General features: G+C 39.4%; 1 pseudogene; it reads right to left on the bottom strand.

The window, feature by feature from the left end:
- Positions 1–306: 306 nt before the first annotated feature.
- On the bottom strand, positions 307–4,249 carry LOC111184597 (solute carrier family 52, riboflavin transporter, member 2-like; annotated as a pseudogene).
- Positions 4,250–24,262: the final 20,013 nt, after the last annotated feature.

A 24,262-nucleotide genomic window follows, 5' to 3' on the forward strand; every position in this document is an offset into this window, starting at 1 on the left:
AAGAACTTGAGGGGAAAAGCTTTCTTTACACTTGTATGGAAGTTGATGTGGAAATGAGAGGTGTAATACAATATGAAGAGTAAAAAAATACTTGGGAAAAAGGCTGTCTTATTTCTCAATCTTTTCCAAGTTTTTAGATTTTTCAGATACACCTTGAATTTTTACTTGTAAAACTAAGATACATATGACAACACTTAAATCTTAAGGCCCAGGTTACCTTTCTTTTACAGCTCTTCTATGATTCTGAGGGGAAGTGTTTGGGGTCAGGGTGCTCGTTGGGGCAGAAGGTTTAACATTAATGTTTTATTAATGTTAAATGGAACTAAGATACATCTACACAATAGAAATGGTATTTTTGGAAAAAATGACATGGAAAGTGCTCATGATGTAATGAAAACTAAAACATCAGAGGACAACATTACATTACAGACTGAGACCACAGACTAGAAAAAAAAGACTGGAAAGAAAAAATAAAATACTACCGGTGTTATCTCAGGGTGGGGATGTTTACTGTGATTTTAATTTTTTCCTAGCACTTTCTTGTGCTTCTAAACTTTCTGTGGGGATCATGTATTAATAGTGACTTTAATAGTCAGAAAAAGGATGCATTAGGAAAAGTAAAGTTGTCAAGTCTTTGGGCTTGAAACACTAGATTTCCATTATGTTCAGATCTAGTTAAAATTTGACCTCACAAATTTTGTTTATCTCACTGCTTTGTTATTCCTTTATCCCATTAATGAATTCTGTGTATTCATAGAGTATTACCCAAGAGGAGATGGAAACTGATGAGACATTTTAAGTAACAACCCCAAAGAGAGGAAAGCAAAGAAAAGGAAGAACAAATAGTAAAATCAGAGGAACAACCAGGGCAAAGATTCAGGATTCTTGCTTTCCATTTCAGCATAAATCACCAATTAGATTCTCTTGAAATTCTAATTTATTCTTTCCTCACTTTCCTCTTCCTTTTCCTAATCTTCTCTTCTCCTTCCTTCTCATATACTTCCCTTTTCTTCTCTTTCAAACCTCTGCTTTTTTGGATAATGGTAATAATTATAGCTACCTATTATGTGCACTGCAGTGTAAGTTTTTAAGGGCAGGACCCGGGTTCAAATCTAAGCCGTCCTGACTCCCTAACTCCATATCACGTTGCCTCCTATTGAAACCCAAAGGAAGAAACTAATGTTTGATTTTTTCCTGTTTAAGTGCAAATTGCAAAAATGCTTGTGATGTTTCCATGTCGTTTTGATTTGCATTCAAACAAAAGAAAACCAAACCCAAAGTAATCATATTTTCCAGGTTTTCCAATGTCAAATGGCTTTGCAATATGTGAAACAAAGATTCAGAAATAATCTTCACAATCAGAATACAAATACAAGCTAGAGAAGCCAAATGCATCAGCTGTTGAAAACAAAGGACTGACCATAAGCCACAGAACATTTACATTCATGTTTCCAAATAGCTCTCATTCATTATACACTTAGATATAATTCTCATCTTCAGCTGAATTTAAAATAGGAGAAATTTCCCACTTGTTAGGCTAGCAGTGTTGAATCAAAAAGCAATTTATATTTTGTTTAAAAGATAAAGGTGCTTTAAGGCTTCCCTGTATAAATGTGGCAGAGATTCAGCATCAACAAATCCTCCCCACTATCTTGACAATGTTGGTTTCTTCAGTAAATTGCAAACAAATTAGCAACTTTTCTTGTTATGTTAATATTTTGGCAATGATGACTGTCATTCACTGTGGATCTAATCTTTTGAAAGTCTTTCCATCAAGATTTCTGGAGAAAATAAATTGTGTTAGTTATTACAAAGCTTAATTAGAGCTCAACTAATTGGCAATTCACATCTAAAGCTTGATTACATATGCCATCTACTATTTTTGTCTAATAAGTGCTCTTTAAAAATAAGTTATGAACGTCAAATTCACATAACATAAAAAGAATCCTTTTAAAGTGAACAATTCGGTGGCATTTAGCACAATCACAATGTTGTGAAACCACCACCTCTATCTAGTTCCAAAACATTCCCATCACTCCAGAGTAAAACCCCTATCCATTAAACAGTTTCTCCCCATTCCTTCCTCTCCCCAGCCTCTGCCAACCGCCATTGTGTTCTATCTCTGGATTTAATTCTTCTGGATATTTCATATAAATGGAATCATACAATATGTGACCCTCTGTGTCTGATTTCTTTCACTCAGTGTTACGTATTCAAGGTTCATCCACACTATAGCATGTATCATATTTCATTCCTTTTTGTTTTCAGCTTTACTGAGGTATAATGGACAAATAAAATTGTAATATATTTAAAGGGTACGATGTGATGATTTCATATCCATATACATCGTGAAAGAATTCCCACAATCAAGTTAACATGTCCATCGCCTCCATCACGTTATATATTTATCTTTTTTGTGTGTGCTTGTGAGAGCACTTAAGATCTACTCTCTTAGCAAATTTCAAAATATACAGTACAGTCTAACCAACTATAGTCACCATGCTATACATTAGACCCACAGAACTTATTCACTTTATAACAAAGTTTGTACTCTTCACCCGTCTCTTCTCATTTCCCTCACCCCCCCCCCCAGCCCAACACCTGGCAACCATCATTCTACTCTGCTTCTTTTGATTTTTTCTTTTTTTGAATAAAAATGCTTTATTGTACAAATCCCACACAGATCCCAGGCCCGGGGCCAAGTCCACATCCCCAGCTTGGCTTTGGCTTTGGCTTCGAGCCTGCTCTGTGGTCCCCAGATTCTCCCGTGGAGAGCGCAGGCGTCCTACAGCATGCTGTGTGTGGGGTGGGCCTCTCTGGGCTGTGGGCACTCAGGCACTGTGGCAGCCCCAATCTGAAGACACGTGGGGTGGAGCAAAGTCCCCACCTGCCCAGGTTTAGAAGGCACATTGGGCCACATGGTTCTTCCTGCTGGGGAACGTGTGGTAGATGGTGAGAGGGAATATGACAACAGTGCTGAAAAGGGAGCCCACCTGGATGGCCAAGCCTGCCGCCAGCAGTGACAGCTCCCCACTTCCCCATACCCCCCGTGCAGCAGGGAGCTGGCAGCCGCCTTCACGTATGAGAACATGCCCAGACACAGAATCTACACCACCACCACAAGGACCACCCCTGCAGAGGTGCCCACCAGGGGTGGGCAGGGGCTCAGGATTGCCAGCACCATCAGGCAGGCCCCAAAGAGCATGCCCAGCAGAGAGAGACTGCCCAGCCCTGCCAGGGACCTGCATAGAACGCCCATGGTCAGGAAGCAGGTGAGGCAGCACTGCCCAGCACCACGGCCAAGTGGTAGGCCAGGTGTCTGTAGGGTGGGCAGAACCAGCTCTGCACAAGCAACCCATCCTTGGTCAGAGCGTTGGTGGTGGCCAGCAGGCCCAGCAGACAGGCACCACCGATGGGCTGCAGGGTCTGGGCTGGGGGTGATGCCTGCCACCTGGCCGGGTAGCTCCTGCCGCGCCAGGCCTCTTCCTCCACTCCTGGGGCTCCCATTTGCAGGCCAGGCCCTGGGCCCCTTGTGGGTACAGCTGGCAGTGACAGCAACAGCAGCAGGAGACCCTAGAAGGCGGCAGCAGGATGGGGGCCCCCTCGCCCTTGCCTGGGGCCGACTGCTGCCACAGAGTCACCACCAGCAGCAGACCCAGGGTGTCCAGCGCCACAAGCACAGAGAGGTAGGAGGGGAGACTCAAACCCTCGGGAACGTCTTTTACCACCCCCAGGCAGCCACCCGGATCCTGTGACGGCAGCCCATGAGCCATGCCAAAGAGGGCTGCCAGCAGGTGGGTCACCACCGGAAGGCCCAGCGGGGGTGCCGCCATTCAGCCCAAGGCTGGGACATCCAGGACAGGGCCAAGGTCACAGCCAGCTCCTCTGTCCTCACCTAGGGCCAAAGAAGATGCTTCAGGCTCTGCTGGGGACAGAAGACCCCGTCAAGCAACACCACATGGCAAGGCCGTCAGGCAGGGGGTCAGGAAGGCGCCACAGCCCCAGGGGAGGATGATGAAAGAGGGAGGTGGACTTCGGGTCCGACCTCCCGACACCACCACCACACTCACCCTCACATCACGGAACAAAGACTCCGGGACAGGATCTGCCCTCAAGCGCCACGCAGAGCTCCGCGTCTTCTGTGAGACCCGTGACCGCCGGGCCGAGTGGGGCCTGGGGGCGTTGCCGCGGCGGGCACCGCCCCTCGCTGCGTCAGGCGGCGGCGCAGAGAGGTCCAGGGCACGCACCCACCCGCCCGCCCGGGTCCATGCTCCCTGTCAGGCCCCTGCGCTCCCTGACCCGGCGGCAGGCCTGCCCGCCGAGCTTCGAGGGCGCCGCCTCTCGCCCAGGGTCGCGGCTCCGTCCCAGAACCGGTGGGGGCGGAAAGCGCAGCCAAGCAGGTGTGAGGACTCCAACTTGCCGTCCTGGACTCAGGGAAGCCCTGGGCCGGCGCGCCCCCGGCATGGTCCAGCGCCCATGTGAGTTTGAGATATATATATATATTTATTTTTGTTTGTTTTTTTTAAAAGATTCCACTTTTGAGTGATATCATGGCTTGTCAAAGATTAATTGAGCAGGTATCTGTGGGTTTATTTCTGGGGTCTCGTATTCTACTGTTCTGTTCCATCCATCTATGTATCTGGTTTTATGCTAATTGCACACTGTTTTGATTACTAGAGCTTTTGGGTTTTTTTTGGCGGTACGCGGGCCTCTCACTGCTGTGGCCTCTCTCGTTGCGGAGCACAGGCTCCGGACGCGCAGGCTCAGCGGCCATGGCCCACGGGACCAGCCGCAACGCGGCATGCAGGATCCTCCCGGACCGGGGCACAAACCCGCGTCCCTTGCATCTGCAGGCGGACTCTCAACCACTGCGCCACCAGGGAAGCCCGATTACTAGAGCTTTGAAACATGGTTTGAAATCAGGCCCTGTGATGCCTCCAGCATTGTTCTTTTTCAAGATGGTTTTGTCCATTCGGGGTATTTTGTGGTTCCATACCAATTTTAGAATTGTTTTTTCTATTTCTGTGAAAAAAGCTATTGGAATTTTGTTAAGGATTGAATTGAATCTGTAGATCACTTTGAGTAGTATGGACATTTTAACAGCATTAATTCTTCCTATCCATGAGCACTAAATATCTTTCCATTTATTTGTGTCTTGTTAAATTTCTTTCATCAGTGTTTTCTGGTTTTCAGTGTACAGATCTTTCGCTTCCTTGGTTAAATTTATTCCCAAGTATTTTATTTTATTTTTGATGCTATTGTAAATGAGATTGTTTTCTGAATTTCCTTCCCATAGTTTGTTGTTAATATATCAAAAAATGCGACTGATTTTTGTATATTGATTTTCTATCCTACCACTTCACTGAATTTATTAGTTTCAAACCGTTTTTTTTTTTTTTGGTGGAGACTTTACGGTTTTCCATATATGATATCATTCCATCTGCAAACAGGAACAATTTTACTTCTTCCTGTTTGCTTTGGATGCCTTTTAATTCTTTTTCTTGCCTAATTGCTCTTTTGGGCTCCTTGGACGATCCCAGGCAGCACCTAGATGCTAGCTAACCAGGTGCCAGAACTTCAGACAGCAACTAGTGACATATGCAGTCAAATTTCTCCCAGAAAAAACTGGGAGGTGGGCGATTTTGTCTGCTTCCTCTGTGCTGAGCCTGGGGAGATAGCCATGGGGAGTGCCAGCACACCCATTTAAGAACTGCTCTGTGTGCTATAGATCTTGGGACTATAGCAAGCTCCATCGGCTCTCAGAGGTAAATGATTTGCGGGCCCTTGGGTGGCGGCCTTAAAAGTTGGAGTGCTGTATGAGTAGTCCAAACGCTTCAATTCTTAGGAAGAAGCTGGAATCACTCCTGATTGTAAGGGGCTGTGCTGGAGGTGGGGTTTATGGTGAAAGTGTGTTTTAGCCTGTCCCACCTGCTTCGATGTGGATACTTTTTCAGTCACCTGAAGTGTAGGGGTTACTCAACTAGTTTATGGATTTCTCTCAGAGGAAACTGCTCTGAGTGTAGCTACTCATTTGGTCCGTGGAAGGAGGGAAATGTCCTGTGTCTCCATCTTGGTGATATCATTCCAGAATTATCCCTTCATTCCTTTTTGTGACTAAATAATATTTTATTGCATGGTTCTACCAAGTTTTGTTTATTTATTCATTCATTGATGGACATTTGGGCTGATTCCACCTTTTGGCTATTGTGAACAGTGCTGCTCTAATAAGTGTTTTTAAAAATCGTTCTTATCAAAGCTGTGTAGGCACATAGTTTTCAGAGTCAAATAGTTTCACAAGGCCTCTTATGAAAAGTAGTAGTTCCCTGAACAATCTTCCTTTACTGCTGAGTTTCTTTGCTCCCTAAAGGTTGGTGGGAATAGGAACTACTCAGAGCCATGTGTGGTGTTTGGAAATTGTTCTGCTCCTTTTTCTTAGCTCTTTCCTTGGCCTTTCACACATGTGCCAACCAGTGCTCTGCCTGCAAAGCCTCCAGGGCTCAGGTGCTCTCTCTCCACGTGGTGCCTCCTCTCCTGTTCTTGGCCCTGCAAATTCTAATCATCTAGGCCTCCCTCAACTCAGTCTCTGTCTCCTCAACTTTGGGCTCTGTTTAGTGTCCCCCAGCCCCCCAGCCCCTTCCTTGCAGCCTGGAAATTGCCTGAGTCTGGTCCATCTGTATGGCTTGTAGATACTGTGGGAGGTGATGAAGGTACATGCTCTTAAGTATTAAAACCTTTCTGTATCATCTGAGATGTCAAATTATCATTTGGGAATAAAACATAGAATTTACGTCCTCCTAAGAGTATATTAAATGTCAATCTTAAGTGGAACAGTTAAGGAAGCACCTGTTAGCATTATAAAACCTTTTAAATTGTCTTACCCTCTCCTTGTGTATGTGCAAGAATTATTACAAGATAAAATAGAAAGGTACATCACAAATGATTTTGCAAGAACTGGATATAGTTAACACTTTAGCCAATGCTTTTCCTAATGAAATCTGTACATTCTAGCTATCGAATTAATCCATTGCTAATTGAGTTACCCTGAGACTGTTTTGCTTGAAGGAGAGTTATGAACTGCTAGGGAGACACAATTTTTGCATATCAATTTGTAGCAACTCAGCTGTTATTGACCTTTGACTAGTTCTGGTCCCTGAATTAAACATAAAGATAACTTGTGACTCATCTGGATTTTAAATTTTGGATGCTTCTAGCAGCAAATTTTAAAATAAACATTGCATTTTAATATGCTTATTTTTCTGAAGTGGGTGAATCAAACATTTCAGATTTTAGAACCCATAATTCATTTCTCTATGTTTTTCAAACAGAAAAATGAGCAGAGGAAAAAAACCCGTTTTTATTATTTTAGCTTTCTGTATTATCTGACATTATGTTCAGTGAGATCATTTTGAAAAGGTTAAGTGACTTGGAAATTTACAAGATGTTCTTAGTTTCATGTCCTATTCAGTTCTTCTCCCAGGAGAGAATGTGGATGACACTGCCCATGTTAGCCATCAGTATTTCTAACCTGTGGAACCATTTAAGTAAAGCTGTACTGAAGAAAAGGGGAAAGAGTAATAAAGGTAAATAATATGTATCTAGAGTTATGGCAAACACAGAAAAAAATATGATGTGATTCCTGTATATATGGTGTTTTTAGTAAGATATTGTAAATCAGAGCAACATAAACATTAGAGAACAATACAAAATAATATATAATTAAGAGCTCAAGCATGTGGTGCAAATTGTAAACACTAGAAAGATTCAGAGAAAGGAGAAATTGGTGTGGGTTTAGAGGAACTGAGACAGACAGTAGAACGTTCTGGGAGTTTATCATTGCAGAGAAGTTAGAATTTGTTCAGAAACCAGGAAGAAGGAGGGGATGCTCTTTAGTTGGAGCAGCACCCAGGAAAGATGAGGAGGGGACAAAGAGATTCTTGCCCAATGGGAACCTGCTGGATGAAAATCTGATAGGAGAAGATCCATAATATGGGAAGAAAGTTGAAGAAAATGCTTTCATGATGATGGAACCATTAACCCCCCCAAATAGCTGTTTGTTTTGGCAACAATTTTTTCCTAACTGCAAATTTTATAAAATATATCTGAGGTGGGGGGTGAGAACAATTAATGCAACAGTGCTGGTGGGCTGCATCCTGGCTCAGGCCCTCACTGGCTGTGTGATCTTGGGAAGGTTCCTTAATTTGTTGAGCTTCAGAAGTCCCCGCAGCCTGCCCTCTTTCTGCTTATCTTGCTTTACTTACTACTTTCTTGTTTTTTTTTTGCGGTACGCGGGCCTCTCACTGTTGTGGTCTCTCCTGTTGCGGAGCACAGGCTCCGGACCCGCAGGCTCAGCGGCCATGGCTCACGGGCCCAGCCGCTCCGCGGCACGTGGGATCTTCCCGGACCGGGACACAAACTCGCGTCCCCTGCATCGGCAGGTGGACTCTCAACCACTGCGCCACCAGGGAAGCCCTGGACTCTTATTTTGAATTTGTAGCATGCCCCATTCAATCCTTACTCATAAAGTCCCTCATATTATGTGTATTTTTGGGTGTGTGTTTGTGTGTCTCACACTTGGTTACACATTTTTTATAGCCATGACTTGGATATAGTATTGAACCCATAGGACATGCTCATTGTGCATGTGTCAGTTAATAGGTTGATATTCTGAATTTGTGTTTACTTACTTTGACATTCTTAAAGATTGTTTACTAAAGTATGCTTTTTTTTAAAACATCTTTATTGGAGTATAATTGCTTTAAAATGGTGTGTTAGTTTCTGCTGTATAACAAAGTGAATCAGTTATACATATACATATGTTCCCATATCTCTTCCCTCTTGCGTCTCCCTCCCTCCCACCCTCCCTATCCCACCCCTCTAGGTGGTCACAAAGCACCGAGCTGACCTCCCTGTGCTATGCGGCTCCTTCCCACTAGCTATTGATTTCACATTTGGTAGTGTATATATGTCCATGCCACTCTCTCACTTTGTCCCAGCTTACTGTTCCCCGTCCCCGTGTCCTCAAGTCCATTCTCTACATCTGCGTCTTTATTCCTGTCCTGCCCCTAGGTTCTTCAGAACCATTTTATTTTTTTTTAAGATTCCATGTATACGTGTTAGCATATGGTATTTATTTTTCTCTTTCACACTTACTTCACTCTGTATGACAGTCTCTAGGTCCATCCACCTCACTACAAATAACTCACTTCTGTTCCTTTTTATGGCTGAGTAATATTCCATTGTATATATGTGCCACATCGTCTTTATCCATTCATCTGTTGATGGACACTTAGGTTGCTTCCATGTCCTGGCTACTGTAAATAGAGCTGCAATGAACATGTGGTACATGACTCTTTGAATTATGGTTTTCTCAGGGTATATGCCCAGTAGTGGGATTGCTGGGTTGTATGGTAGTTCTATTTTTAGTTTTTTAAGGAACCTCCATACTGTTCTCCATAGTGGCTGTATCAATTTACATTCCCACCAACAGTGCAAGAGGGTTCCCTTTTCTCCACACCCTCTCCAGCACTTATTGTTTGTAGATTTTTTGATCATGGCCATTCTGACTGGTGTGAGATGATATCTCATTGTAGTTTTGATTTGTGTTTCTCTAATGTTTAATGATGTTGAGCATTCTTTCATGTGTTTGTTGGCAATCTGTACATCTTCTTTGGAGAAATGTCTATTTGGGTGTTCTGCCCATTTTTGGATTGGGTTATTTGTTTTTTTGATATTGAGCTGCATGAGCTGCTTGTAAATTTTGGAGATTAATCCTTTGTCAGTTGCTTCATTTGCAAATATTTTCTCCCATTCTGAGGGTTGTCTTTCCGTCTTGTTTATGGTTTCCTTTGCTGGCCAAGGCTTTTAAGTTTCATTAGGTCCCATTTGTTTATTTTTGTTTTTATTTCCATTCCTCTAGGATGTGGGTCAAAAAGGATATTGCTGTGATTTATGTCGTAGAGTGTTCTGCCTATGTTTTCCTCTAAGAGTTTTATAGTGTCTGGCCTTACATTTAGGTCTTTAATCCATTTTGAGTTTCTTTTTGTGTATGTTGTGAGGGAGTGTTCTAATTGCATTCTTTTACATGTAGCTGTCCGGTTTTCCCGGCACCACTTATTGAAGAGGCTGTCTTTTCTCCATTGGATATTCTTGCCTCCTTTATCAAAGATAAGGTGACCATATGTGCGTCGGTTTTTCTCTGAGCTTTCTATCCTGTTCCATTGATCTATATTTCTGTTTTTGTGCCAGTACCATACTGTCTTGATTACTCTAGCTTTGCAGTATAGTCTGAAGTCTGGGAGCCTGGTCCTCCAGCTCTGTTTTTCTTTCTCAAGATTACTTTGGCTATTCGGGGTCTTTTGTGTTTCCATACAAATTGTGAAATTTTTTGTTCTAGTTCTGTGAAAAATGCCAGTGGTAGTTTGATAGGGATTGCATTGAATCTGTAGATTACTTTGGGTAGTATAGTCATTTTTACAATATTGATTCTTCCAACCCAAGAACATGGTGTATCTCTCCATCTATTTGTATCATCTTTAATTTCTTTCATCAGTGTCTTATAATTTTCTGCATACAGGTCTCTTGTCTCCTTAGGTTGGTTTATTCCTAGGTATTTTATTCTTTTCATTGCAGTGGTAAATGGCAGTGTTTTCTTACTTGCACTTTCAGATTTTTCATCATTAGTGTATAGGAATGCAAGAGATTTCTGTGCATTAATTTTGTATCCTGCTACTTTATCAAATTCATCAATTAGCTCTAGTAGTTTTCTGGTGGCATCTTTAGGATTCTCTATGTATAGTATCATGTCATCTGCAAACAGTGACAGCTTTACTTCTTCTTTTCCAATTTGCATTCCTTTTATTTCTTTTCTTCTTCTCTTATTGCTGTGGCTAAAACTTCCAAACTATGTTGAATAATAGCAGTGAGAGTGGACAACCTTGTCTTGTTCCTGATATTAGAGGAAATGGTTTCAGTTTTTCACCACTGAGAATGATGTTGGCTGTTGGTTTGTCATATATGGCCTTTATTATGTTGAGGTAAGTTCCCTCTATGCGTACTTTTTGGAGGGTTTTTATCATAAATGGATGCTGAGTTCTTTCAAAAGCTTTCTCTGCATCTATTGAGATGATCATATGGTTTTTCTCCTTCAATTTGTTAATATGGTTTATCACATGGATTGATTTGCATATATTGAAGAATCCTTGCATTCCTGGGATAAACCCCACTTGATCATAGAGTATGATCCTCTTAATGTGGTGTTGGATTCTGTTTGCTAGTATTTTGTTGAGGATTTTTTCATCTATGTTCACCAGTGATATTGGCCTGTAGTTTTCTTTCTTTGTGACATCTTTGTCTGGTTTTGATATCAGGGTGATGGTGGCCTCATAGAATGAGTTTGGGAGTGTTCTTCCCTCTGCTATACTTTGGAAGAGTTTGAGAAGGATACGTGTTACCTCTTCTCTAAATATTTGGTAGAATTCGCCTGTTAAGCCATCTGGTCCTGGGCTTTTGTTTGTTGGAGGATTTTTAATCACAGTTTCAATTTCAGTGCTTGTGATTGGTCTGTTCATATTTTCTATTTCTTCTTGGTTCAGTCTTGGAAGGTTGTGCATTCCTAAGAATATGTCCATTTCTTCCAGGTTGTCCATTTTATTGGCATAGAGTTGCTTGTAGTAATCTCTCATGATCCTTTGTATTTCTGCAGTGTCAGTTGTTATTTCTCCTTTTTCATTTCTAATTTTATTGATTTGAGTCTTCTCCCTTTTTTTTCTTGATGAGTCTGGCTAATGGTTTATCAATTTTGTTTATCTTCTCAAAGAACCAGCTTTTAGTTTTATTGATCTTTGCTATTGTTTCCTTCATTTCTTTTTCATTTATTTCTGATCTGATCTTTATGATTTCTTTCCTTCTGCTAACTTTGGGGTTTTTTCTTCTTTCTCTAATTGCTTTAGATGTAAGGTTAAGTTGTTTATTTGAGGTGTTTCTTGTTTCTTAAGGTAGGATTGTATTGCTATAAACTTCCCTCTTAGAACTGCTTTTGCTGCATCCCATAGGTTTTGGGTCATCGTGTTTTCATTGTCATTTGTTCCTAGGTATTTTTTGATTTTCCCTTGGATTTCTTCAGTGATCTCTTGGTTATTTAGTAGTGTATTGTTTAGCCTCCATGTGTTTGTATTTTTTATAATTTTTTTCCTGTAATTGATATCTAATCTCATGGCGTTGTGGTCAGAAAAGATACGATTTCAATTTTTTTAAACTTACCAAGGCTTGATTTGTGACCCAAGATATGATCTATCCTCATCAATGTTCCATGAGCACTTGAGAAGAAAGTGTATTCTGCTGTTTTTAGTTGGAATATCCTATAAATATCAATTAAGTCATCTTGTTTAATGTGTCATTTGAAGCTTATGTTTCCTTATTTATTTTCATTTTGGATGATCTGTCCATTGGTGAAAGTGGGGTGTTAAAGTCCCCTACTATGGTTGTCGTACTGTTGATTTCCCTTTTTATGGCTGTTAGCATTGGCCTTATTTATTGAGGTGATCCTATGTTGGGTGCATAAATATTTTCAATTGTTATATCTTCTTCTTGGATTGATCCCTTGATCATTATGTAGTGTCCTTCTTTGTCACTTGTAATAGTCTTTGTTTTAAAGTCTGTTTTGTTCTGATCTGAGAATTGCTACTCCAGCTTTCTTTTGATTTCCATTTGCATGGAATATCTTTTTCCACCCCCTCAGTTTCAATCCGTATGTGTCCCTAGGACTGAAGTGGGTCTCTTTTAGGCAACATATATACGGGTCTTGTTTCTATATTCTTTCAGCCAGTCTATGTCTTTTGGTTGGAGCATTTAATCCATTTACATTTAAGGTTATTATCGATATGTATGTTCCTATTACCAGTTTCTTAATTGTTTTGGGTTTATTATTGTAGGTCTTTTCCTTCTCTTGTGTTTCCTGCCTAGAGAAGTTCCTTTAGCATTTGTTGTAAAGCTGGTTTGGTGGTGCTGAATTCTCTTAGCTTTTGCTTGTGTGTAAAGGTTTTAATTTCTCTGTGAAATCTGAATGAGATCCTTGCTGGGTAGAGTAATCTTGGTTGTAGGTTTTTCCCTTTCATCACTTTAAATATGTCCTGCCACTCGCTTCTGGCTTGCAGGGTTTCTGCTGAAAGATCAGCTGTTACCTTATGGGGATTCCCTTGTATGTTTTTTGTTGTTTTTCCCTTCTTTTTTTATTTTTTCTTTGTATTTAACTTTTGATAGTTTGATTAATATCTGTCTTGGCATGTTTCTCCTTGGATTTATCCTGTATGGGACTCTCTGCCCTTCCTGGACTTGATTGACTATTTCCTTTCCCATATTAGGGAAGTTTTCAACTATAATCTCTTTAAATATTTTCTCAGTCCCTTTCTTTTTCTCTTCTTCTTTTGGGACCCCTATAATTCAAATGTCGGTGCATTTAATGTTGTCCCAGAGGTCTCTGAGACTGTCCTCAATTCTTTTCATTTCTTTTTCTTTATTCTGCTCTGTTGTAGTTATTTCCACTATTTTATCTTCCAGGTTACTTATCTGTTCTTCTGCCTCAGTTATTCTGCTATTGATTCCTTGTAGGGAATTTTTAAATTCATTTATTGTGTTGTTCATGATTGTTTGTTTGCCCTTTAGTTCTTCTAGATCCTTGTTAAACATTTCTTGTATTTTCTCCATTCTATTTCCGAGATTTTGGATCATCTTTACTATCATTACTCTGAATTCTTTTTCGGGTAGATTGCCTAGTTCCTCTTCATTTGTTTGGTCTGGTGGGTTTTTACTTTACTCCTTCATCAAGAAGTATGTTTTGATTTGTGGTCCTACATTTGTGATTTCTGTGTCTTATCTTTACTAATTTACTATTTCTATGCAAAGAGCCACATACTAAAACTGAAAATTCAGGTTTGCTGGAGATAGGTAGCTGCTGGGTTGGCTTTCATATTGATGATTTTACTTTATTTATGGCATCTGGAGGTTTTTTACTTTCTTACAAGCTCAGCAATGCATTTAAAAAAGTGTTTAAACTCTCTATCTAGCATTTCCAGGTGTTTTACGGCCTGTGGCTTTCAGTCTCCTATGTGCTATTAATGGAAATCCTATGTATTTTTAAAAGTTACCTATGTTTGTTTTTTAGGAAGTGCTTTTCTTTAGCTACTGACACCCCTTTGTCTCATTTTATTTCTCTCTTTCTTCTTCCTCTTTATTATTATTTACATTTTGTAAATATTGGCTTTTGTTTTGCAAATACGACTTGTTTGCTGACTATACTGGAATTGAAACATGATTAGAGAAGCCCAGAAAGTACATTGCTTCATTAGCTGCATGTTGTGAATGAATTGAAGTTGTGTTTTGAAGGAATTCGGAAGAAATTGCCTGTGAGAACACCAGATTGTACGATGCCCTCAGCCAAGGAATGTGGATGCAGAATTTCAACTCATTGGAGTGAAACTCTTAACAACCAGAACTTTCACAAACTCTAAAACATGTGTGGTTTCCCCCACGGCGTTTTTCAGCAAGAACTTTGCATCCTTGGATATGTTGTAGAGGGCCACAGGAATAGTGGGTGTGGAGTTGCAGTGGATGAGCTTTCCAGTCCCTCCTAGTTCTGACACAAACAAATGCTCCAACACACTACCCCTCAGTCTGGCTGTCACCCTAAATGTTCCTTGGACGGCATTGTAATAAACACCTCTACTTGGTCTGCCTGCCATGCACTGGGTCTGAATATAATCAGGACTCATTTGTCATAAAACCTCTTGCACACTCTGTTGCTCATTTTGTGGGGCTCCTGGGAAACATTTCTGGAGTTAAGTAGGGATGAAGAGTGAAGGTAAAGCATGTCTTCTGTAGGATTTTAAATGCTGGGATCAGTTTTTATTTCCTCTGCTGTCTCTTTATTAAACAAGAAAGTACACACAAAAACTGGTGTGTAATCGTGCCTGTAGAATTTCAAAGTGATGCTTTACATTTTCTCATAGGTCACTGTTGAATCTTGAGTCATTTTGAACCAAGCAGTGGGTTGGGGCAGTGTTATGGGAGGGGCAGGGCACGCTGAGAAATCACTGAGTATAGTGTGAATGTGATGGAAGAGAAGAGAGGCATAGAACCTTCACTAAAGACTATCTGTGCCCCATGCCCTGGCATAACATGGTAGAAAGGGACTGTGATGTCTGAATTCTTGTAGAATATGGATTTTTAATATACTAATAATCATTTATTGTGTGCCTACTCTACACAGGGCACTCTACATATATTAGCTTTTAGCTAATAGCTTGCAGAGGAGGAAAAATTTGACCACTTTCCCTCCTGCTGTTATAGATAAGAAAAAGGAGACTTAGAGGAGTTAGTAATTCCTCACTTTGTTACTTTTAGGGGTGATGTTAAAAATATTTAACAACTTGACATTCAATCAAAAGTGGTACTTGACCAACAGCATGTATCAGGCCCCTCCACTGAATGAGGTACAGTACTATCACCAGGCCCTATCAATATTAATTCTGCCCTGATACATTTCTAACCTCTAGTTTTGAAAATCATGACCCCTGCCCCCACTCTTTTTCTTTTCATCTCACACCCAGCCTGCCCTTCTATCTGGCCGGGTAGAGCACATGGCTTCATCTTTCCCCTCTCCAACCAATTCTAACTTCACTGCTAATTAATCTTCTCCAGTCACTCATTGATCATGTCCTGTGTGTCCTCACAAAACTCCCATGGCTCTTTGCTTCTTTTGACTGCTGATCACTGCTATTTATTGAGCATGTGCTATGGTTCAATCACTGTGGTAAGCTGTTCCCATACACCTTCGGTTTAAAAAGCACAGAAGCTCCAATGAAGTAGATTTTCCTACTGTATCTATTCCACAGATGATGAAGATGAAGCTTAGAGAGTCCTTTGCCCCCGCTAATGCAACCTCTATACAGTGGAGCCAGGAATGAGAATTTGCCTGGTTGTCTAAACATTTTGTCTTGGTTTCAAAAAGCCCTCTACAGTCTGTTCCAAATGCAACACAGTGCCTGACATGTAATAGTTACTCAGTAAATATTTGTTGGTGAATAAATAAATGTCTTTATATCTTTGTCTCTGTACTCTAGCAACAAAGATCAGTTTATTGTTCTCCAAATGCCTATTGTGTTCTCTCAGCTGAGTAACCTTGTCTTTGAGGCTTAGCCAAGTATGTCACAGCCCGTTATCTCATCTTCTTTGAAGAGTCCAGTGTTCTCCCCAAAGCTTTTATAAATATCTGGAGGCTCTTATTCATATAGTCAATTTTGATTCTGGTAGTCACATATCCCCTCTTGATACTAGTTGTATTTTAAATTTATATTATTATTTACTACTATGTACTATTATTCAACTTCTCATTTTTAAAAAATTACTCAACTAGATGGTGAAATCTTTGAGGGAATGCGTAGTCTCTATAATTCCTTGAATCACTAACATAGTGCCTTACTCATATTCATGATTATTTGACTAATGTTGGTCTCACCCTCTGGCCGCCATGCCCCATGATGGCAAGAATCTTGTCCAGTTTTGCTGAATATTGAATCCCTAGGGCTGAATGCAGAAGTGCTCCATAACAAGTGCTCAAAATATTAATATTCATATTAATTTCACATTCTAAGGTATCAGAAGGTGCACTGACTTTTGAAACAGACAGACTTTGCTTTTGCCCCTTAAGAGCAACATGATCTTGTACAAATTAATTAACCTCTCTGAACCCAGCTTCCTCATTTGTAAAATGAAATAATAATCACTACCCACACAGAGTTGTTGTAAATGCTTTGCACTTAGGATGAGCATAACAAATGGCTTGGTTGAAATGGAAGTGGAATACAAATTAACTGTTACTGAGATTTATGTTGTGATCCAGAAAGTTCACTACAGAACAACATAAAAGTGTATTCCTTCTTGAAAAGTCCTAGAACACCATAAATCAAAGGATCATGGGTCACATCCTAGGAGGACTCTGAAATATCATCCATACAGCCTTCTGCCTTACTGCTGTCTAATCCAGCATTTCCCAGTGGGCTGGCCAAAAACGATCAATGTCCAGGATGTTTCTAGATGTTCTGTGCAAAAAGGGTTTTGTACTAAAGACAAAATTTACAAGCACTAGATAAAAAAGGTAAGTGTTCTCTACACAGTAATTCTCATACCTTTTGTATGCCTTGAATATGGTATAACTTGTAGCATTTTCCACTCTTATTTGACAACCAAATCCTTTTTTTTTTTTTTTTTTTTTTGCTTTCATCCTGTAGGATTGATTAGTATTTCTCAGACTATTCTAGAGAAAAATTTAGGATGGTTAGCTTCTAGTCTTGTGCCAAAGTGCTGTAAAAGTAACCTATTCCAATGAACAGAATGTTCTTCTTTAGAATGTGAAGAAGGGGTTAGAATACATTTATGAATAAGTGTGATAGATATTCCTAAAAATCAGTGCTTTGTGGGAATGATAGTAAAATAATAAGTGACTAACCAATGTGATGCTTAGATAATGAGGCAAATAAAGCCAAATTTTAAAATTTGCCTAACTTCCCTGCGACCTCAAGGCTCAAATCACCATCTCCCACTAAGTGTGGAAGTTTTAATTGGTATGCTGGAGAGAAACTGAAAGCTTGTTTTCATTCTAAATGTATGCCTCTTAGAAGAGAAATTTAAGCATAACAGGAGTAGAATCCTTTAGGTGGAACTAGATATAAATAAATCAGAATATGTCATCCTTCATTGCATAGCCGAGAGGTTTTATTTTTTACTCTTTATAAGGGTCAGAAAATGACAGAACTCCTATTCATTAGATATCATAGGTTGCAAGTAGAGGGCTGATTGCCATTTTCAAAGTTTTGAGATTCTTTTCTGAATCTGAGAAATTGCTTCATTTTTACATTATGTCATGGCTGTGAATATCTATTGGAAGCATTAAATAAGTTTTTTTTGTTGATATTGTCCTAAATAAACACCCTTTATTATCGAAGTTTACTTTTTAATGACTTTTAAAAGCTGATGTTGAAAAGTTGAGCTATCCCCAAAACGTTTTGCTTGGATTCTTCATGTGATAATCTGAGACAGTGGGAACAGTATTCCACTAATAATATCCTTTCTTTCCTTATATATTTTCTGTTTTTAAGCAAAACTTTCTCAACTTTGCAATGGACTTTTCTCTCCTTAGGCAGAAACCAGCCATTAAGTTTTTGGCTCTTTTATGAACCAACCACTAAGTTTTCTCTTTTATGGGAGGCAAGAGCTGAGGATTTTCTGACACTGTCCACACATTTTTCAATTATGTATGTACTTTAGAAAGGTAATATTCTATCCCATAGGAAGATCTACAGGATATTTTTTCAGTTTTCACATTTACTTATAAAGTAGGCATTTCAAAGGAAAAATTTTTTTTCTCAAGACCTTATTTTTCTATCCATAGAGAGCTTACTGTATATCAGACTATAAAATAGTGATCTAATCATCACAGCCATTTTATACATGAAAAAACAGAAGAGCCAGGATGTCACCCAGGCATCAGCTCTCACAGCCTGGCTCCTATTCGCCTCTAATGACTGTGCCAGGTGTTCCAACAGAGAATTATTGGGGAATAGAAGCTATACCTCCCATTCCATCCCCCCACCTGCTCTTGCCTCAGCCCTTTCCTTGACACTTAAACCCTGCCTGTAAAGTGAAAGTATACCTCTATTAGTATTGCAAATAAATACCTGAGTAGGGGTAAAATGCAGAATTGAGTAAGGGGCAGAGAAGTGATGCCTGTCCACATTCCTCATGTTTGAACCTCAGCTCAGCCAGCCATAAATACCTGGTTAATGGTGTAAACCCAAACTAGCATCTGGCCCTGACCCCCAGGGGAACTTTGCCAATGACCTAGGAGGAGGGGCTGAATAAGAAGTTAAAAGTAAATAAAATCAAATAAAATGAAGTAAAATATGCACCATTAAGCATTTCTTTAAGAAATTGGGTGAACATGCAGAGTTGGTAATAGGATGCTGCACAAGTGAATTTCCTCCAGTTTAGCCTAGTCATGGTGAGAGTGGGAGGATTATGGCTGGCACCATTATTTTGGCACCCTGGGAACCTCTTGAGAATGGGACTAGCAAGGGAAGGGTGGTGTCAGTCATGGCCATTTGCATGCCTGTGAGAAATGTCCCAAATGGCCTTTGGCCTAGGAGCTGGGTCTGATACTAGATATCAGTGAACCCGGAAGTGGGTTTTGTTAACTCTAATTATGATATTTTTGTACCCTCTGGTCAATTTGTTTTGGGGAGATTTGGGTCACAAAAACTGATGTTCATAAATCTGTTTGTGAGAAATTTAAGATAATAAAAAATTTATACTCTCAGTATGCCAGTGCTGCACTTATGGGCTATTTGATCTAATTAGGAGTCTCCCTTTATTTAGGAACAAAAGAATCTAACAGGGTTCTGTTGTTTATTTTCATATTCTTATTTCTATTTTCAACATATATCATATTTTCATTTCTTAGGTTTTATACTCCATTTTGGTGGTTTTAAACTTTCCTATGAAAGAGTCACAATATTGACATGAACAAATAGTTAAGTGGGTCAAAATCTGCATCAGTTCTGAACCAGAAATTTCTTTTTTCTTTTTTTGCTGAAATTCTCTAGTATTATCATATTTCCTCCTGAAACCCTCAAATGCAAGAGAAAATGTTCTCTCTCTACCAGGAAATGAATTAACTGTCATAATTTTTTGAAGTAGATTTAATAGAGTACCTGATGGACATGTGAAAAATAATTCCCTTTCACTACTGAGGAAAATTATGCCTGGCTAGAGTACATCAGGTGACCATTAAATGGATTATTATAAACTTGATTTCTTTATCCATATCTACACAAAAACACACAAATTATTCTGGTTCAGTTATTGACATTTGCTAATAAATAAAGGATATATGTATATATTTTTAACATATGTCCATGTTCTCAGGTTTCAATAAGAGAGAGTTAGTTATACAAATAAATCTTGGTTAACTAAACTGGACTTGGATGAATAATTATGAATAATTTGCATTTTTGTTTTTCTAATCAAGAGCATGTCCACAATTAAAATATGTTTATGTCACTGACTTTCTCAGTTTTATATTTCATGGAAGAGATGACTTTTTTCAAACATCACTATGTAGTCATCTTAAAAAAGGTCTATATGAGTTTCCACTCCTCAACAAATACTATTTGGCTTCCATCGGGTTGGTTTCCCACCTGTTTTTCAGCCCTGCTGTGCTCAGCCTACCTTGAGTTTTTAAAAAATATATTTGTATAATGTGGAAGGCCTTTCTCAGTCCTATTTTACCCATATCCCTGTAAGGCCTCATTCAGGATATCTACACACATTGATAATTTCCTTCTTGAAATCCTTCCAAGTTTGTACTACCTAATCAGAATCTTAATATATATTGCCTCGTTCTCTAGATGTTTCTACCATGTACTTTTACACAAGTGGTAATGGATATTAGTTTTGTTTATGACTTATTTCATTGTATTTCTTTAATTTTATTATAAGCCTCCAGAGAGCAAGCTGTATCTCTCAGTTTAATTATTTAATTATTTTGTGTTCCTTCATACCTAGAGGGGGGCTCATATCTGTGAGAGGTGATTAATAATTTCTTGGGCATTGGTTGCAATTTTATATTTTCCCTGCATAGCTTTTAAGTAATCTATGGGCAGGTTAATTCATAGGTGAATTAAGGTAATTTAATAAGCTTACAGTGTTACAAATGTCATTAGCAAGACGTTTCTCTCAATTAAATATAAAAGACTATATTTTTTAAGAGTTTTGTTTGCAGTATTTTGTACTCAGTCATTGAGTTCTAACTGTATGTAAGGCATCCTTCTTGTGTGTCCAGGTGGAGAGAGAGTGTATGTAGTGCTTATTTTTTTAATCATATTTTAAATTCAGTCTAAGGGGTTGGTTAAGATATAAGACGTATTGTTGTTAGGAAAAAAACATTGCAATTCTCTAAGCATTTTCTATTATATGTTTTTTTTTTTTTTTACGGTACGTGGGCCTCTCACTGTTGTGGCCTCTCCCGTTGCGGAGCACAGGCTCCGGATGCGCAGGCTCAGCGGCCATGGCTCACGGGCCCAGCCGCTCTGGGGCATGTGGGATCTTCCCGGACTGGGGCACGAACCCGTGTCCCCTAAATCGGCAGGCGGACTCTCAACCACTGCGCCACCAGGGAAGCCCTATTATATGTTTTTTTTTAAATATAATTACATAGTGTAGGAAACATGAAAAAGCAGAGCAAAACAAGAATCTCCCCTAGAGTGACTGGTTTCCTCATCACTAATACCATGGTGTATTTTGGTCTTTTTAGTACTTTTTGTAGATCAGGAATGCATCTAGCACTTTTATGAGACCCAAACTTTTACATTTTGGAGGACCTTCTTTAAAAAAAGGAATACAAAAGTATGGATACAAAATTGAGTTCAAAAGTGAATATTTATGTAGAAAGGTAAAGGACATCACAAAAATCACAAATTTTATAAAGTTGAAAACTACCACAAATGTCACATAATCCAGAAAAATAACAAATTATTGTTTAATATTTTATTGTTTGACATTCCTCCCCCCTACATTTTGGGTTGAATACTCATTGATTGCTTCTTCATAAGACAACAATTTTGTAATAACATTTTCTATAGAAAATCTGGAAAGATGACCCCTGGGATATAAAGAGCGACCTCCAGTCTGGGGCAGTGGCTGAAGCTGCTTTTTAAAAATTAATTAATAAAAAAAATTAATTTATTTTTATTTATTTACTTTTGGCTGCGTTGGGTCTTTGTTGTTGCGTGCAGGCTTTCTCTAGTTGCGGCGAACGGAGGCTACTCCTCGTTTCAGTGCACAGGCTTCTCATCGCCGTGGCTTATCTTGTGGAGCACGGGCTCTAGGCGCGCGGCCTTCAGTAGTTGTGGTGCGTGGGCTCCGTAGCTGTTGTCGCCCACAGGCTTCGTTGCTCCGCGGCATGTGGGGTCTTCCCGGACCAGGGATCGAACCCATGTCCACTGGCAGGCAGATTCTTACCCACTGCACCACCAGGGAAGTCCTGCTCCTTTCTTCTTGAATGAGGACATGCCCAACTTTGGAAGGGCTGGTGGAAAGTGGGGGTTCAGAGTTGAAGTGCAGTGGCTTTGTAATCAATCTACCCCTCTTCTTGATACAGATTTAAACAAAATAGTATTTGAGTGATGTGTTTTTTTTTTCATTTAGCAATATATTGTGACTCTTTTCCATGCTAACAAATATTTTTCTATAACATTTCTTAGCCAGTCTTTTATTGCTAAACATTTAGGTTCTTTCTAATTTTTAATATTGTAAACAATATTGCATCTAACATTATTACGTACATATATGATGCCATCTTTCAGGGTAATTTTTTCTTAGGATAAATTTCTACAATAAATTTCTAGCAATTTTTGGTAAAATGGTGTGCAGATTTTTTAAGTCTTTCAAATGTACATTAAGGCTTGACACATTGTCAAGATATTGTCAAGATATTCTATGGAAATATTGTAACAATATATCCTCCCAATAATAGTTTATGAGAGAAGAAGACTTTGCATTTCTTGAATGGGAAGCACTATAAATTAAGACTAATAATTAACTCAGCACCCAGAGAGAGCCATTAAGGAACTGTTCTGAGAGGGAAATACATGAGGCATGTCTGCCTGACACATTTGTCAGAATAAGGCCACAGAACAGCAGCCTGCATGAACAAGTTTGCAAAAGCTTTTTACTGACATCAAAGCCTGTATTCTGTCATTGAATTTTATTACCTAGGTAGGAGTATAATGTATGATCTGATACTGAAAGAAATTTAAGATGGAATCTTGAAGGTTTGGGTGTCTTTTGGGAAGCTGCGAGAATTTGGTGTACTATGAATTTAAGCCTTCATAAGACGCACTTCAGCAACTGCAGTGTGGTATTAATGTCTTTTGATTTTGAGGGATGGCAACAGTATTTTCTAGTCAGGCATGAATGCATTACTATGGTTTTATGTCAGTAGATTTGATGGTGTGATTATTTTCTATCCTATTGTATTTAATATAAAATAAGAAGAAGCAAGGGTATATAGCATAATAAAAATGATAGAATACTTTTATTGTTATTCCACTATTATTAGTGAAAGCCAGGAAAAATAAATAACAAAAGCATTGCAACATATTTCTAAACAAATAAAATACTTATTTTCTAATAATGGCTAGAACTTCTACACATTACACATAAAGGATTTAATTTATAAAAAATGTAATTGCTTTGGATATTGAAATCTCTTATGAAGCCCAGAATTTAAAATTCATTAAAGCCTTACTGTGTAGGGAAGATACTTTAGTGTGACATGTTATACATAAGTCAAAGAAATTTAATAAAAAAATTCATTTCAGATTCCATGAAAACAAGTAATGATTCCTTTTAACAACTGGTTCATGTGTTTTCCATAAAATGCAAAGTGAAATACTACAAACATAATGTACCACCCCAAGGGTAGTTATAAAATTGAACTAGAAGAAAGAGAAGGAACATTCAAATGGCACCCGACACTTGCTACATTTGGGGTCTTACAGCATTGGGCCTGCACAGGACATTGCTATAACCAGGCAAACATGTCTCTGTCCAGTTTCCCTCAGTGAGGCACTGATGGATAGAATTTTGACAGGTAGAGATGTAACACTATAGGTGGAGAGCACAGGATGAGCAAAGGTACAGTACCATAAAAACATTGCATGTGTTTGGTGAACAGAAAGTCATAACGTTCTATAGAAACACAGAGAGGTAGTGAGCAAAATGCCAGAAAGTTCATCCATGATGAGAGGATATCACTTAATTCAGTATGTGAGTGAGGTGGTGATAGAGGTGAGGAGTGATGGGAGATGGTTACTAAGATTCTGAGCAGTGAAATGGCACGATCAGAGTCTAGACTTAGAATACTCTGGTTTAAAATATCTTGGGTTTTTTAGAATAGAGGAATGCTGAAGCTGAGAGATAAGAATGGAGGCTATAGCCATAATCCAGTAGCTGACCAGAAGGACATAAGCAAGGTGGGTAGCCATTCAGGATACTTCTTGTGAACAGCAGAAACATCTCTGGCTAACCTGGGCTAAAAGGCAATGAGATGAAAAGAGATGGGATGGCTGGAGAAGCAAGCATAGAAAATAGAATCCAGAGGAGCGAAGGGAGCTGGACCCATTGCCAAGATGAACCCACATGAATAGACTGG

The sequence above is a fragment of the Delphinapterus leucas genome, chromosome 1 (assembly GCF_059928025.1).
Source record: "Delphinapterus leucas isolate spDelLeu-1000000601 "Yukka" chromosome 1, BTC_Dleu_Yukka2, whole genome shotgun sequence".
Taxonomy (NCBI): Eukaryota; Metazoa; Chordata; class Mammalia; order Artiodactyla; family Monodontidae; genus Delphinapterus; species Delphinapterus leucas.